Source organism: Cervus canadensis, chromosome 9, assembly GCF_019320065.1.
Source record: "Cervus canadensis isolate Bull #8, Minnesota chromosome 9, ASM1932006v1, whole genome shotgun sequence".
NCBI classification, from domain to species: domain Eukaryota; kingdom Metazoa; phylum Chordata; class Mammalia; order Artiodactyla; family Cervidae; genus Cervus; species Cervus canadensis.
Genome location: NC_057394.1, coordinates 61278292 through 61296509, shown reverse-complemented (window position 1 = coordinate 61296509; position 18218 = coordinate 61278292). Strand labels below are relative to the sequence as shown.

General features: G+C 46.3%; 1 protein-coding gene across 1 annotated transcript in view; it reads right to left on the bottom strand.

Moving 5' to 3' along the window:
* Positions 1-18218, bottom strand: part of TNFSF11 (TNF superfamily member 11) — a 42151-nt gene that overhangs the window by 9233 nt on the left and 14700 nt on the right. The window lies entirely within an intron of this gene.

The following is an 18218-nucleotide window of genomic DNA, read 5'->3' as shown; positions in this document are numbered from 1 at the left end:
TCCATGGGATTTCTCAGGCAAGAATATGGAGTGGGTTGTCTTTCCCTTCTCCAGGGGATCTTCCCGACCTAGGGATCGAACTCACGCCTCCAGCACTGGCAGGCACATTCTTTACCGCTGGCTCCTGGGGAAACCCCATACAAAGGGCACAGGTAAGTGCATATCTCCATTTGAGCCCTGACAGTAAGGGGGCCAATAGGTAACTGCAGGCCCACTGAAATCAAGACCTTAGCTCCTATTACATGGTAAAGCGATGTGGATGAAGCTTCAGGCTTTGACTTCAGGTCAAATCCCTTCCCAGTCCCCTGGATGTACTAACATACATACTAACAGCACCTTGATCATAGGTGGCCGCTATCATAGGCGGTTGTGAAGATTCAGTGAGCTCATACACATAAGCACTTAGCAAAGGGTCTGGTAAATCCATACATGTAAGTACTACTAGAGAGACTTGCCTGGTCGCCTTGCAATGCAGGGGACACGGGTTCGATCCCTAGTCGGGGAACTAAGATCCCACGTGCTGAGGGGCAGCTAAGCCCTTGTGCCACAACTGTGCAGCCTGTTGCCACAAGGAAAGATCCCGCATGACGTGATAACCAAGACCTGATGCAGCCAAATAAATAGATAAATGGATACTTTACAAATAAATAATTAGTCATATTAACACTAGAAACACTCTGGAGAGAATCCGAATTTCTCTGTTATTGGGGTGATGATCCATGCTAACTACCCCGCCCTCCACAATGTTTAAAAGATGGCTGGAGACAAGGACTTTGAAACAGATGATGGATGGGTGGATAGAGGCAGAAACACAGTTTCAACTGCTAACAGTTAGAAGTGATAAAATTACACTGATTCTCCTGTCTGCCTTCAGGACCCCCAAGAGAGAAGAGAGTCTATGCTACTTTTTTTTTTCTATTTTTTTTTTTACCTGGAGGATAATTGCTTTACAAGAGTGTGTTGGCCTTGCCACACTTACATGCATCAGCCACAGGCATACACAGGTCCCCTCCCCCCTGAGCCCCTCCCTCCCCCCTCCCCCGCCCACCCCTCTAGGTTGTCACGAGCACCGGCTGGAGCCCCCTGTGTCACACGGCACATCCCCACTTGCGATCTGTTTCACATGTGGTCATGTATCTGTTTCCGTGCTATTCTCTCAACCCGCCCCCACTCCCTTCTTCCCCTGAGAGAAAGACAAACATCACATGTTAACGCATGCGTGTGCAATCTAGAAAGACGGTACTGATAAACCTATTTGCAGGGCAGCAATGGAGACGCAGGCATGGAGAATGTTATTTTTAAAGGCCCTTGGAGGACACAGCAGAGCTGTCTTCAATCACCTGTTCTAACAGCCTAAAGAAGTCACAGTGTGCCTAACTTTCTTTTCTTGCTCATTGGGATCATTAAAAAAAATTTTATTGTCGTATAGCTGCTTTACACTGTTGTGTGAATTTCTCCTGTTCAGCAAAATGAACATATATCCACATATCCCTTCCCTTTTGGACGTCCTCCCCCTTCAGGACACCACAGAGCGTTAAGGAGAGTCCCCTGTGCTGTACGCAGGTTCCCATTAGTTATTTTATACACAGTATTGATAGTGTATCTATGTCAGTCCCAAGCTCCCAATTCCTCCCATCTTCCCCTTTCCCCTTTGGTATCCATAGATGTGTTCTCTGACTTTAATGGAAACTTTTCAGCCTCATCCAGGGCTGCCTCCTGCCCTTACTGCTCACGGGCGTCACTGCAGGACATTTCTAGGCAAATGGTGGCCGGTGCTTCGGGGCTGTGCGGCACAGTGGTCCTCACCAGGCCCTTTCCCTCTCCCCACTCCATCCAAGATTTATTTCTCTCCCCTGCTGACTGCCCATCCCTCGACTCTCTTCTCATGATCTCCGGGTTCCCAATGGGACCCTGATTTCTGGAATTTCCTAGTCTTCCCTGCAATCTCAACAAAGATTTATACATGCACAACCTACCTATTTTACAGTGTGTGTGTATTTATGCATTTATATATACACAATGATACACTGTATACATCTCTTGCAAATGTGTAATATATTGCATACATAATGTATCTGTATTCATTATATATATTTATACATATAAAATGAAGATATATATTGGGTTGGTCAAAAGGTTTGTTCAGATTTTTTCTGTACCATCTTATGGATGAACCTTTTGGCCAACCCAACATATGAAATGTATATACAGTGTATATAGCTTTATATACTTATGGTTAAATATATCTTTATACACTGTGTATCTCTTTATCTATTTATACAGGCGTCTATAACGAAACTTCATCTGATCACTACCTCTGAGAAGACTTGAACAGGAGTTGGAACCTGGATGGCAGGAGTTCTGAGACTTCAAGCTGCCTCTCATTTTCCCTCTAGCCCTGATGGACCTCATCATCAGAAGGAAGAGGGGGCAACGGGGTTCAAGAGGGTGGAGTAGAAGGATGCACTCATCTCCTGCCGGAGCCCCCAAACCACAACCAGCTGTTGAGAAGGCAGTTGGGGAGGGAAGAAGGAAGCAGGGCCCAGTGTGACAGAGGCCAGGGAAGGTCTGCTCGGGGCTTTCCGACTGAGAAGAGCACACTTGGTCTTGAGAAAGACAAGGAAAGAACTGTCGTGCTAGCTCTGCGGTTCTCAACCTTGCACGTGAAGCCTGACTTCCCGGGGTGGAGTCTGAGAATTCACATTTCTCACAGATGAGCTGGCGTGGATGACCTGGGGCCTCCATTTGAGAAGAGCAATCCCGCTCTCCTCCCCAAAGATCTCAGAGGTGCGCACCTCTGAGATTTTCTCAAAGCTTGAGACCAGCCAAAGAAGCAGCAGACAAAAGTCACCGATTAAGTGGGCAGAGAAACTGTGTTCTCTCCCACCTGGGAATGAACTTCTGTCCATTTAATCAGCAGCTGCTAGGTCAGTGCTGTCATAGAATCTCTTTATTACAAGAACATTCAATAACCAGAGCCATTCAGAAGCACGTTCAATGTCTGCTTTAAAAAAAAAAAATGTGTCATGACCCAGAATGAATTAAAACTCAAGCTGAACACCCATGAGGTAATGCTACTTCCATGTTATACAATTTTGGGTATCCAAGAATTGCAGTTTCTTCTCAAAAACCATATAGAGAAGCATCCACATGAAAAGCAAAGTACAAAAAATGTAGACTCAATGTCTGTTCTTATATTCTTACCCCACCTCCAATCTTCTGAACTCTAAGATCACTCTTATTTATGTGTACACATATTAACCATGAACATAACAAAAAGACTATATAGTTTTGGGGTGCCCTGGTCCAATTCCAGCCAGTCTAATTCAATTAGTCTGATATTGACTTGCTAGTTTTTTTTACAATGATCTCCCCAGGTGATTCTAATATGTAGCAGGCATAGAGAAACACTACTATTTGAGCATTTCCATGAATGGTGGTTTGGTGAGAGCTCTATTTAGTCATTTATTATATTCTCACGATTTATCTGGGAAATCCCACAGACAGAGGAGCCTGGTGGGCTACAGTCCATGGAGTCACAAAGAGTCAGACATGACTGAGCATGCACATGCTCCTCTTTAGAAGACTATACTCTAGGAGGCTGGCAGGAAAGTATCAGTGGCCTGTGATCGAGTTCTGCCCCCAAAATAGTGATTTAGCAAATGGAATATTTTAAACCATATGATTTTGAGAAATGGCAGATGCTCGAGGAACTATTTGGCTTCCTTCTCCTCCTCTGAAGCAGGTCATAGACCCTCAGGTGAGAGGTACCTTCCCCATCTGGAAGAAAGGAGCCTCTTTATCTCTTAAGATAGGGAGGACACCCAGAGGAAACTGAAGGAGAATGGATACATGTGTATGTATGGTTGAGTCACTCTGCTGTCCGTCTGAAATTATCACAACATTGTTAATCAGCTATGCATGCATACCTGCTAAGTTGCTTCAGTCAGGTCTGACTTTTTGCAACCCCATGGACTGTAGCCCACCAGGCTCCTTTGTCCAGGGGATTCTCCGGGCAAGGACACTGGAGTGGGTTGCCATGCCCTCCTCATTAATCGGCAACTATATGCCAATATAAAATAAGAAGTTTAAAAAAAAAGGTTACACAATTTTCGTATAAAGGAACAAAGACTATGTGGGCAACAAATATTGGAAAAATCATATTACAGAGCTGTGTCAGGGGTTGATTAATAAAAACATTATCCTGTTTTTTTCTATTTGGGGAAAAAGTGATTGCTGCAAGATCTAGCTTAAATATGAAGAAAAAAAAAATGAAGGAACAGGCCTTGGTAAGTTTCCCCCAGTGTACCCGCCTTCACTCAGACCCTGTCCTGTCCTGTCCCATTTTTTCCTATACCTCTCCACTCTTCATCAAACTGAGTATAAAAACCACTCAGCTGAACTATTCCTGTGGGTCTTCATTTCCTTATGAAGGCTCCTGTGTCGCATAAAACTTACATTAAATAAACTGGGATGGCTTCTCTTATTAATTTGTCTTTTGTCAGTCTAATTTATAGGACCCCCACTGGTGAACCTACGTGGGGGGAGGGAAAAAGTCTGTTTTTCCCCCTCTCTCCACCTGTCAAGAAATCCTTAGAGGGTGGTTCCCTCCCAGAAATAGTAATTCTGAAAGGAGGCCCACCTTGACCAAGAATCTGACAAAAAGGAACCTCAATATCAGGAAACATGGTCTCAGAATTCCTGGGGTGGGGGGAAGGGAGTCTTCAGAGAACAGCAGGCTCAGAACCTACCCAGGCGAGTTCAGAGCTTGCCTGCCGGGTGGCGGAGCCCCCAGACTCGGCCACGAGGGCCCCGGGCATGGGGGCCTCACACCTCCACTAGTGACTCCATCAAGGCCCCGCCATGGAGCAGGGCCAGCACGGTCACTCTTCTCAAAGATCAGATGCTTGACTGTGCGCATAGCATGCAGTTCTCTCTTGAATGGCCCCCTAGTATTCTTAATTTTCAAGATTATAGGAGACTCTTCTGAAGGAGTACAATTCTATTTATCTCCCAAGCTTTGCATCTACATTTATTTTCATCCACAGTCGTCCTCTCTTTTTGTCACATTAATTAGAGTGTTTTAAAATTCGCAGAGTTCTTTAGTCCTAAATCTTATCATTCCGACACTGCTTCTGGTTTCTTTGAATTCAGAAAGATCTGATCTGTCTAATTTGGGGAAGACACTACAAAGAACATCCCAACTCCTTTCCTCTGAACAAATTATTCACATGAAAGAGATCTTTTAAAGAATGTTATATGGGTTTTATCTTATTTTAAACCCAGTGGTAAATTTCTTTTTTCAAAAAGTTAACTCCCTGGATACACACTGAGAAATGGAATGCTTCCTGCTGGATCAGTAAACAAGGATGCCACCTTGTTCACCGGCGATCGTAGCCACCACCGATGGTGATGGGATGGTGAAGGAGCCCAGGAAGGGGAGAACGCCTGCCACCGAGCAGCCACCAGACTGCAGTCACTCCCTGTGGTGAGACACTCAGGACCGGAAAACAGGAGCGTGGCCCCAGATAGCTGAAAGCGTGAAAAGTGAAAGCGTGAGCCTCTCAATTGTGTCTGACTCTGTGCGACCCCATGGATGGTAGCCCACCAGGCTCCTCTGTCCACGGAATTCTCCAGGCAAGAATCCTGGAGTGGGTACCATTCTCTTCTCCAGGGGATCTTCTGGACCTAGGGGTTGAAACTGAGTCTCCTGCACCGCAGGCAGATTCTTTAGCATCTGAGCCAGCAGGGAAGCCCCAGATGGCTGAGGGGCATATCAAGGGAATGATTTGAGTGAGCCCAGATTCTTGCATCTCCCCATACATAGAAAAACACTAAATGCCTTAACGTGGGTTATCCGTCTCCTTTAATTAACAGTAATTTTTTGACGTTCAGACTCCCTGCCCGTTGTCACGAAACTTCTGTCTAACCTGGCTCCTGCCTTCGCCTCCTCAGGGCCGTTCCCTCACGGTCACTTGAGATGCTGTCTCCTGGCTTGAGGTCCTAAAAATTCCCATTGAATAAAACATAACTCTCAACTTCTAGGTTGTGAACAGTTTTTAAGTTGACACAGACAATACAATCATATGTTGTCTCCCTCCTGTCATCCAGAATGCCCACAGCTATGTATAAAGAAGTATAGAGAGTTCTGACACACCTCCCAGCAAACAGCCTCCAGCAGAAGCCAAAAACAGTCTCCAGGGTGAGAAAGCTGGGCAGACTGCCCTCTCTGCTATCTTCTGTTGGCTGAGAACTCCTAAAGAGGACCCAGCGTACTGTTCCCCAGGAACATCGGCGATCTGCCTTCTCAGAAGAGAGCATGTTTAGCATCTGTCACATTCAAGGACAAAGAGAACTACCCCCTGGCTTCCAGAATCTACTCAGGACCATTAGGATCATTACCTGTAAGTTCCTAGGAAAATCCCATGAACGAATGAAACTATTTGTGGTCACACTATAACAACTAGGCTTTTCAGCTAATTTATGCATTTTAAAATAAGCATAATTTGCGTCTAAATTGCGAGAGCTTCATTTAACCCCTTTTCAAAGTGGAACAAAAGAGAAAAACCGAACTACTAGTAGACTGCCAAAGAAATCACCGCCAATTCAAGGATAAAAGAAATCCTCTGACATGCTGCCACCTAGCGGACACCGTCTAACATCGACAAGCCAGACTTCCAGGTCTGAAACTGCCATCTGACCCGACTCCACAAAGTTCTAAAAACAATAGAGATGAGGAAATTACAAAACAGTTTGAAAATCTTCTCCTTGTGGTATTTTCCTATTTAGACTGCACTGACTTTTTCATCTTTGCCGTCACAGTACATTTGAACAGACAAGAAAACAACCGGTATGATTTTTTCTTTTTCTTTAATTTCCACTTTTTATTTCACTCATTGAAAAATGTTGGGATTTCACAATTTCTCCTTCAAGAGAGAGAGTACACAAGAGATGAATAGGATTGTGTAAATCTGGTCTCTCGGATGGTTTCTCTTCAACTTCCTCCTTAATTCAACATCTAAGTACAATTCCTGGGAGTGTGATGGGGAGACTGTTCTGCCAGGCACCCGTGAACATCTTACAATATTTTCGGATCATTTTGCCAAAGAGAAGCGGGGGAGAGACATCCCAGAACTGGCTCAACCTTGATATATCAGAGCCACTTAGGAGAGATCGTACTCAATAAAAATAAACACCTGTCAGTACTTTCAGCTCCTTTTGAGCAGTCATGGGAATTTTGCTCCAGGTTATTTAAACTTTGACAGCAAACGCTTAAACCAGCCTCTGCAAACTCAGCTGGATAACCGCCCCCAACAAGACTTTGAGAGCCTTCCAATTCAAGAGTGAATGTTATTAATTTGGTCTTATAAAATCACATGGATAAACAGATACAAATCTTCACTGAGGATACTCCCAACTGTAAAGATGACCCTGAGAAAAGTCAATTCGCTGGAGTCTGGTCTCATCAGACCGAAGAGCCCACCTGGGCATTGTGACGTGACTGGCGCCATCCATGCGGTACCTGTCAGTCAGAGCGCAAGAGGAGAGATTTGTCTCGCCAGATGCCCCTGGCACCAGCTCCTAGCTGGGGTCTCAGGTGGCTGCTTCCCTCTGCAATCCCAGAGGCAGCTGCAGGGACATCTGGCTGGTTGAGCAAGGATTTAACACCCCGTTTGCCAGATATAATACAGGGTTCATACACTTGTTAACATATGTAATGCATTCATTTTAACATCTTAATGATACCCTTCCTGTAATTCTTCTCCAACCTAGTTACGAGAATAGTGTATTCATCAGCCGAGTTAGCACATGAATGTCACACGCGGGTTGCTTCCGAAAATGAATAGCCAGTTTCCTATTCCTGCAGAGAAATCCTGCAGACTTCCACCTTGTAAAGAGCTCAGAAATCCATCCTCATCTCTCCAGCCAGAGGACCACTGCCTTCCTTCAACCTGTCATCGTTTCTCATTAGAGTTACAATAATAGCCTCCTACCCGCTCTCCTGGGCTCCTGCTTTCCTCAAACCAGCCCATTGCTGCTAGAGCAAACGTCAGAAAGTCCGAAAGGGAGCAAGGCCCTTATCTTCTATTTTCTAAAAAATGGTGGTTTTTTTTTTAAATTTTATTGAAATTAGTTTATTTACAATATTATGTTAGTTTCAGGCGTACAGCAAAATGAATCAGATACTATGTATCTATATATAGATATATATGTGTGTGTTTAGTCGCTAAGTCGTGTCCTACGCTTTGCAACCCCATGGACTGCAGCACCCCAGGTTTCCCTGTCCTTCACCATCTCCCAGAGTTTGCTCAAACTCATGTCCATCGAGTCGGTGATGCCATCCAACCATCTCATCCTCCATCACCCTCTTCTCTTCTTGCCTTCAACCTTTCCCAGCATCAGCGTCTTTTCCAATGAGTTGGCTCTTCGCATCAGGTGTAGATAAACTTTTTCAGATTCTTTTCCATTATAGGTTATTACAAGATACTGAGTAAAGTTCCCTACGCTATACAGTAGGTCCTTGTTGGTTATCTAGGTTATACATAGTAGTGTGTATATGTTACACACTCCTAACTTATCCCTCCCCCGTCTTTCCCGGTTGGTAACTGTGGTGACCCAAGGACAAAAGAGCAGATAAAACCCAGGAGGGCCTTGGACTGTAGGAACAAAAAAGCCAGACCCTTATCATTCTTCCCTCCCCCGTGTTGTAACTATTAACGGATTTCAGGTCCTCCTGAGCGGTATAACCTGTCTCCCCTCCTACCCCACAGGGAGAAGACATTTGCCTTAATCTTTCCCAACCCAGTATAGGTGCCTCATCCAAATGACCCGCAAGACCCCTACCCCACTCCTTGTATCCCGGGTATAAAAGTGGACTAAGGACCCCTGTTCAATGTCAGATCCCCCTTGAGCCAGCCTGCTGTTCTAACAGTGTCTCCCACTCTAATAAACTTTATTTCCCTCTCCTTCTGCCTCGTGTCTGGAAATGCTTTTCCAACCCGTGCCCGGACCACGACAGTAACCATAAGTTAGTTTTCTATGTCTGTGAGTCTATTTCTGTTTTGCAAATAAATTCATTTGTGTCTTTTTATTTAGATTCCACATATAAGCAACATCATATGGTATTTGTCTTCTTCTGACATTTCCTTTAGTATGATAATCTCTGGGTCTATCTCTCCATGTTGCTGCAAATGGCATTATTTCATTCTTTTTATGGCCAATTAATATTATGGCCAAATTATAGATGTTGGTCAATTATATACAAATATATATATGGATAATTAATATTAATATTTATGGCTAAAGTAATATTCCGCCTTGTATATGTACCATATCTTCTTCATCCATCCCTCTATTGATGAAGTCCCTTCTCTTCTGAAAACCCTGCAGGGGCTGCCTGCAGACTTCAGGAACAAGTCTAATTCCTAACCTGGACTTGTGAGGCCGCGCATGACCGGGCTGGTTACCAACCCAGGCTCTCCTGCCATTCCTTCCCTGCACCCCCAAAGCCCATCACCCCTGAGAACACTCTGGGCGTTCAAGCCGCACGGCACCACTTCCGAGTCATTCCTTCTGCAGGTCTCCTGCGCTTCCATCCACACAGACGTGGCACACAGCTCCTTCCCTGGAGAGGGATCTTACTGTCCTATGGATAGCTCATCTTTAGTCGTAAAGATTTTATTTCCATGGCATTCTTGGCTCACAAAGCACAGAAAGAAAAAGCACCAGAAGCTATGGAACAACAAAGAGACAGGATTTTTTTTTTTAGGCCGAGCTAACTGGCATGTGGGCTCTAGTTCCCTGATGAGGGATTGAACCCACGCCCCGTACACTGACAGTGCAGTCTTAACCACTGGACTGCCAGGGAAGTCCAAGAGACGGGTTAGAGTTGATTTAGAATCGGTGTCTCAGCCCCTCTTTGTCCCTCCCCTAATGCTTGCTTGGAATTTCTAATCCACAGGATGTCAGGGGACACTTTGTATGCACCTGGATGGAGCCGGAGACCTCCTGGCTTATTGTGAAGAGTCAATGGGTAACACTCGGAAAACACCTCAAGGCAAAGAACTTTAAGGGCAGGAGCCATTAAGGGGTTCCCTGATGCTGGGAAACACTGCAGGCAAAAGAAGAGGGCAGCAGAGGATGCGATGGTTGGACAGCATCACTGACTCAACGGACATGAATTTGAGCAAACCCTGGGAGATGGTGAAGGACCGCAAGGCCTGGCGTGCTGCCGTCCATGGGGTCACAGAGTCAGACATGACTTGGGTAATTGCACACCACCACCTAAACATTTGTTATTCAGGCAGAGTGGAGCCTGTGCTTCCAGGCCCAGAGCCCCCAGGGTATGGGGGTACCAGGACCGAGAGGGCGGGAGCACTGGGAAGGGGGAGGGGCAGCTCCACCCATCCCCCGGGGGGAGGGGGGGGAGAGGGGAGGGGTCCAGGGCCCAGTGAGTGTCTAGGTGGGGGACGGGGGCAGGAGATACAACAGATGCCCCACTAACCCTGAAGGTAAGAGCCATCTCAGACCTGAATTTGTAATTTTACCCTTTGTTCCCTAAAACTCGTTTTATTTTTAACCAAACACTATTGCTTTAAAAAATTCTCTCTCCCAGATGGTTGGGGTGAGGGGGTGGGAGGGAGGCTCAACGGGGAAGGGATGGTCTGTACACACAGAACTGATTCACTCTGCAGTAGAGCAGAAACTAACATGACATCATAAAGCAACTGTTGCTGTCGTCCAATTGCCCAGGCGTGTCCACCTCTGAGACCCCACGGACTGCAGCACACCAGGCCTCCCTGTCCCTCACCATCTCCTGAGGCTTGCCCAAGTTCACGTCCATTGCATCAGTGATGCCACCCAGCCATCTCGTCCTCTGACACCCCCTTCTTCTGCCCTCAGTCTTTCCTAGCATCAGGGGCTTTTCCAATGAGCTGTCTGTTGACATAAGATGACCAAAATACTGGAGTTTCAGCCTCAGCATCAGTCCTTCCAACTATAAAGCAACTATCCTCCAATTAAAAAAAAAATCCCTCAAAGCCAAACAGGGGGTTCTACCTCCCTGCCCTCACACACCCCATTCTGAATCTCCTCATCTCTGTTTCCTCACTGAATCACCCACCCCAGCCACAACCATCCCTGGAAATTCTCAGGGAAGAGCTTTACCAAGATGTGGACCAGTATCCTCCTCCCCCGCTAAGTACAGCTGGCAAGCGGGGGCTCATTTCTCCCAGAAGAGGCTGCTGATTGGAAAAGACATGTCTTTGCACACAGATAATGGACTCTACCCACCGAAGGGCTGAAGAATACAGTGCCCTTGTTTTCCTAAAGCAGAGTGATGCCTTCCTGGCCGGGCGATGGCTATACTGGGAATAGAAAATTAGTTTTTATTGTTTAACCTTCATGGTTTAAATGAGGAAGTTTCTGCTACAGTTAAAGGTCCCCTCGAGTTTTCATAAAGTAGCCTTATGACAGCAATATTAGTCTTCATAAAGAGCTCAGTTTTAAAATGTCTTGCGCTCAGGTACTTGTTGCAAAGTTTCATCTAAGGGCTTAGCCGACTAACAGCAGTGGAGCATCTTGGGCTAACTGTGCTATTTACTGCATCTCTGCTCTCTTTTGCCACTTTTATTTTTTTGATTAATTAATTCATTATTTACTTCTGGCCAGGATGGGCCTTTGTTGCTGTGCACAGACTTTTCTCCAGTTGCGGTGGCGAGCAGGGGCTACTCTTCATTGGGGTGAGTGGGCTTCTCATTCGGCGGCGTCTCTTGTTGCAGAGCACAGGCTCTACCACACACCGGCTCCCGCCTCTAGAGCACAGGTTCAACAGTTGTGGCGCATGGCGCCCCACGGCATGCGGAATCTTCCAGGACCAGGGATCGAACCTGTGTCCCTTGCATCGGCAGGTGGATCAAGCACCGGACTGCCAGAGAAGTCCTCTTTCGCTACTTTCCAACATAATCATGCCACTGCACACTGGCAGGGTTTCTGACATCCACAAAGCCTCATCCCCGCACCCCTCCACCTCTGCCGAGGAAGGTTATTCACATAGTCTCTCCCCACAGTATCTCTGACAGCTAGGAATGGAGCTCGAAGCGGGACAGAGGTACAGGCCAGCCACTGTGGACCAGTGAGGCCAGGGAGGGAGGGGAGAGCTTGGCCATGAGGGTTCTCCAGCCTCACAATCCCTGTTACGTTCATGCCTTAAAGAACCACGCTTGGGAACACACTCCAGCCCTTAAGGAGAATCTTCTGGGCATTGATAATGTGGCCAGCTTCTGGCAATATTAAACCGTCAGCTGCTTGATGACATCAAGAGCAGGGCTGAGCACAGATCACTCATAAATTCATTAAGCTGGTTCTTTAAACATTCCTTGAGCATCAACTGCATGCCTGCCACTGGGTAAAGAAACACAACATCACAGAGTCTCTGCCCTTGGAAAGCTTGCATTTGGGTGTGTCAGGCCAGCACCAGGCCCCTGGCGTCGATGCCATGCTGGGGTGAATGCAAGAAGCCCCAGGTGTGCACCACAGGGGTTCCTGACCCCAAAGGTGGGCAGGCAGGCATCACGGGGGGCTTCCCTGGTGGCTCAGGTGGTAAAGAATCTGCCTGTCAATGCAGGAGACCCAGGTTTGATTCCTGGATGGGGAAGATCCCCCAGAGAAGGAAATGGCACCCCACTCCAGTATTCTTGTCTGGAGAATCCCATGGACAGAGGAGCCTGGGGGGTTACAGTCCATGGGGTCACAAAGAGTCAGCCGTGACTGAGTGATGAACACTTTCACTTTTTTGCGTATAAAGTAATGGCTGAGCTAAATTTTGAAAGACAAATAAAAACTGTACACAAAGAGAAGCATGGAATGGCACATACAGAACATGCACGAAGACCTATACTTCATCCATCCATCCATCCGTCCATTCCACAGAGCTCGCTGATGGCTGCAAGGGCCGGGTGTCCTGCAGGAGGCCAAGATGCTCTGCACCCAGGACAAACATCCTCTCCGCCCTCACTGCGCTTAAGTCACAGCAAGGAGGCAGGAAGTGGCGGAGGGGAAGGGCACAGCCAGGCTAGGAACTTCTAACCCTTTAGTGAGATGGGGCCGCTGAGCACAGCCAAGGGAGGGTGAGGAGATGGAGCCAGAGGATAATGAGGCTGGAGAGGCAGAGGTTGGAAGGAGGGTCCCAGAACACAAAAGACTTGGTGTTCCGTTTTCAGCAGCTCAGACTTTATCCTGATGACTACAGGGTCCACTGAAGGATTTCTGTAAGCAGGAAAGTAAGTGACATGTTCCAGCTGGCATCTGAGAAATCGCTGAGTTGTAGAGGGTGGGCTAGAGGCAGTGTGAGTAGGACAGGGTGGCTGCCTAGCAGTGGTCCAGATGAACAGTGATGATGGGGACAGTGACACGTGTACTGAGGGGCCAACGGTCATGACACAGAGCAGAGAGAAGCGCTTGAAAGTTTAGGAGGGCGGGAGAACCCCCAAGGTGAGGGTGAGGTAAAAAAGTTAGAGGGAGCCTGCAAGACCATCTTCTGGCTTCTGGTTTGGGGTGATGGGGATGACAGCTCTGTCCTTCACCATGAAAGGGGAGATCAGATGAGATATGCGTGGAGGAGAAAAGGTTCTGAGTGCATCAAGTTTCTGATGAATATGAGCTTTACAGTTTCTAATTATCATGATTATTTTTACTGCTGCTTCTGCTATAACACCACCACCATCATCCTGACCATCACCAATACCACCATCATCACCACCACCACCAATACCACCACCATTACCACTAACATCACCAATACCACCGCCATCACCCCTACCATCACCAATACCACCACCATCACCACCATCAAACCTGCCATCACCAATACCATCACCAATACCACCACCATCACCCCTGCCATCACCAATACCACCACCACCACCATCACCCCTCTCATCACCAATACCACCACCAATACCACCACCATCACCACCATCAAACCTGCCATCACCAATACCACCACCAACACCATCACCATCACCCCTACCATCACCAATACCACCACCATCACCCCTACCATCACCAATACCATCACCATCACCCCTACCATCACCAATACCACCACTACCACCATCACCAATACCACCACCATCACCCCTGCCATCACCAATACCACCACCAATACCATCACCATCACCCCTACCATCACCAATACCACCACTACCACCATCACCAATACCACCACCATCACCCCTGCCATCACCAATACCACCACCAATACCATCACCATCACCCCTACCATCACCAATACCACCACCAATACCATCACCATCACCCCTACCATCACCAATACCACCACCATCACCATCACCAATACCACCACCATCACCCCTGCCATCACCAATACCACCACCATCACCCCTGCTATCACCAATACCACCACCATCACCAATACCACCACCATCACCCCTGCCATCACCAATACCACCACCAATACCATCACCAATACCACCACCATCACCCCTCCCATCACCAATACCACCACCAATACCATCACCATCAGCCCTACCATCACCAATACCACCACCATCACCAATACCACCACCATCACCCCTCCCATCACCAATACCACCACCAATACCATCACCATCAGCCCTACCATCACCAATACCACCACCATCACCATCACCAATACCACCACCATCACCCCTACCACCACCACCAATACCATCACCATCAGCCCTACCATCACCAATACCACCACCATCACCATCACCAATACCACCACCATCACCCCTACCACCACCAATACCACCACCATCACCAATACCACCACTATCACCACCATCACCAATACCACCACCATCACCACCACCATCACCCCCACCATCACCAATACCACCACCATCATCACCACCATCACCCCTGCCATCACTACCATCACCACTCACTCAAAGAGCAAAACCTGAGAACTGAGGGAGCACTCTAGTGATAAGGAAGCTACATGAGGATGGACCTCTCAGACCTTGAATCTTGAAAAGTTCAAGCAAATATTTGCTGCCTGGTCATCTCAGATATGGGCTTCCCAGGCAGTGCAGTGGTCAAGAATCTGCCTGCCAATGCAAGAGCCGCAGGAGGCCCAGGTTTGATCCCGGATCGGGAAGATCACTGAAGGAGGTTATGAGAAGCCTGGAGAATCCCATGGACAGAGGAGCCTGGCGGGCTACAGTCCACGGGGCCGCAAAGAGTCTGACAGGGCTGAGCGACTGAGCACAGCACACATCTCAGATCCTTCCCCGTACCACACGGGCTGAATCCTGCTTCTCAAATACAGGCATGTCACTCCCCAGTGGCTTCCCTGGCCCCCAGTGGCTCTCACCTCTTCATAAGATGCTTGGTGGTGGTTTAGTCACTCAGTCGTGCCCCACTCTTGAGACCCCTTGGACTGCAGCCCACCAGGCTCCTCTGTCCATGGGATTCTCCAGGCAAGAATACTGGAGTGGGGTGCCGTGTCCTTCTCCATAAGACACTTAGAACACCTCTTTGGTCAGTATTTACCCTGAAGCCTTCCTTTAGAGACAGACCAGCCCTTCTAAGAAAGATTTCCCAAATCACAGAGTCTACTCCTGAACTACCAAATCAGAATCTTTGTAACAGATCTGGGAGCCTTTCATTTCTGTTTTAAACAAGCTCCCCAAGTGATTTTTAAGATCAAGCCAGGTTTGGGAAATGCCGCTCAAGGGCACAGCATTCTCTCCGGCTCCGCAGGCTGGCCTCTCCTAGGATGAGACACTCCTGGTGGAGCAATCCAAGCATCCGTCACCAGGTCCCCTCCAACTGAGGACCCTCAGTCTTACCGACTTCCGCAACTGCAGCCCGAGAGCCTATGTCACATTATGAGACGCTCCTCTTTTAGGCTTGCCCTTGGTCTTCTGTTTTCTTTTGTAATGTCAAGCCAGAATATCTTTTCTTCTACCCCTGGAGTACTTCTGGCATGAAGATAAGCCCACCTCCTACAGCACCACTCACTGGTTATTTCCCTTTTGCAAATCCTCCTACCTTTTGCCCTGTGTCTCCCCTGTGACTGAGCCCATCACAGCTAATGGGTCGTTGTTGGACAAAAACCAGTAGATGGCTTGGTTTTGTAGGAAAATTCTGTGGGTCATGCTTTGGCTTTCCCATAAAGGCAGCTTTTATAAATGCTAGATATGATTGGGGTTGATGGAATTGCAGTTCCCAAAACTGTTATGGCAGAGATGAAATCCCATTGGAAAACCACTACATGACTAACATCTTGACTTGGGAACGTCAGTGCCCCCAAACCCCAAGTTGCCTTGTGGGTTTACAAGAAACTTTCTTGGGACACATACTCTTATATACAAAGGCAAAGAGATAATGAATGGGGTTTAATTTTTCCCCTTGTTTTTGTCATGTGAATTTAACTAAAAAGCAAATGAAAAATAATGTCTATATTAACAACTGCAATGATTATAATTTCATAAGTAGTTAAGATCTACTCAGTTTTACTTGCTTTTTCATAGACTTTGGTTTTAAAAGTGGAAATATGCTTCCTGTAATAATTGACATCGGAATTTTAAGGACCCGGCTTTACAGATGGGAAAAACAACCACTCAGTCTGATGGACTTTCTGGTTTTAAATTTATGTTCTTGAACCCACAAAACCTACCAAAAACTGGGAAAGTGAGAATCAAAATTTATTCAAAGATCTCAGATGCATAGGATTAAACAAAGCTTTGGAAGTTCCTCAGAAAGATGCATGCTATTAAATCTACTTTCAAATTTCTCTCTCTTTTGGAATCTAAATAATCCTGAAGTATACTTTAACTTTTAGAAAATAAATTCTTGACTGTTCCAATTTTTTGTATACTTGTATATACATAGAATTAACTCTTGTTCACATGGTGAGCCCACTTTCCTGCCTAAATAGGATTTAGTGAATATCAGAGACCAGTCATTGTCCTCTTAGAATCCATCCTTTCCTCTTTGCAACTAGTTACAGGCAACCACCTTTTCTCAAGCTTTGGTGAAAACAGCTGCTAAACCAGAAACTACAATGTGCAGTCTGCCTTGCATCAAAGTGTCTTCTTATATGAGTAAGTTCCAGACAAGAAGACACTACTAGAAATGATGATGTCTCAGCTTCCAAGTACCGCCTTGATCCTTCCTTCCTCCCTTTCCACTATCAGAATGACAACGTATGGAGAAGACAACTTGGATCCAGAGATGAAAGTACCTGTTGAGGATGCCTGCCAGCCCTGAACTTCCACCTTCAGATTTTTGCACATAAGAGAAAAAACTTCTATCTTGTTTCTTCCACTGAGTGATGGGTCTCTTTGTTACAGCAGCACAGACTGCACTAAACAAGTGAACGTATGACCAAGGATCAAAAGACTTCAAATCTCTGGCTACATCATTCTCAGTATCAGGAGATAGTTTCATACATATTGTGAACCCTGAAGGAGATGAGGCCAACTAATGTGCTGATTCCTGGGGAAGAAAATAAGAATTCCAGGTAATAAGAATCAATAATTCAATGATTCTGACTCTGGTCTGACTCCCCATTTTCGGTAAATCTTTTGAGGCTCAGTGACCTACTGACTCCATGAAATAGTTAGTTAGGAATGTGCTAACAACATAGTTTATTGGTAGTCATCACCACTGGCTTTTATATTCTGGGGTGAAATAGAGAGTTTTGTAAAAGCATATAAGAAGCAAGAGCCATGTTTTCAGTTCCCATTATAGCCCTGCCTCTATATAGGTTACAAGCCATGAAGGGGCAAAAAACATGATTAAAGCAAGAAGTTCAGCTGAAGATAACTTTCAACAAAATATGATTGCATAGAGGCAAAAGGAGAAGAGGGCGGCAGAAGATGAGATGGTTAGACAGCATCATCAACTCAATGAACATGTATCTGAGCACAGTCCGGGAGATAGTGGAGGACAGGGAAGCCTGGTGTGCTGCAGTTCATGGGGTCGCAAAGAGCTGGACAATTTAGCAATTGAACAACAGCAACAATGGAGGCATTATTGCTTTAGGCTATACTAGTAATAATTACCAACTTCACCATTGGTAGGCAACCAACAAATGAAAATCAGGTGTATAACATTATGAATGGCTTTATGAATTGATTGATGACCCATGTTTAATTAAAAAATTAGTTTACAGAATTTAAGAAGTCATCAGTCCTTTATTTGTTTTTTCTCCTTCCATCTTG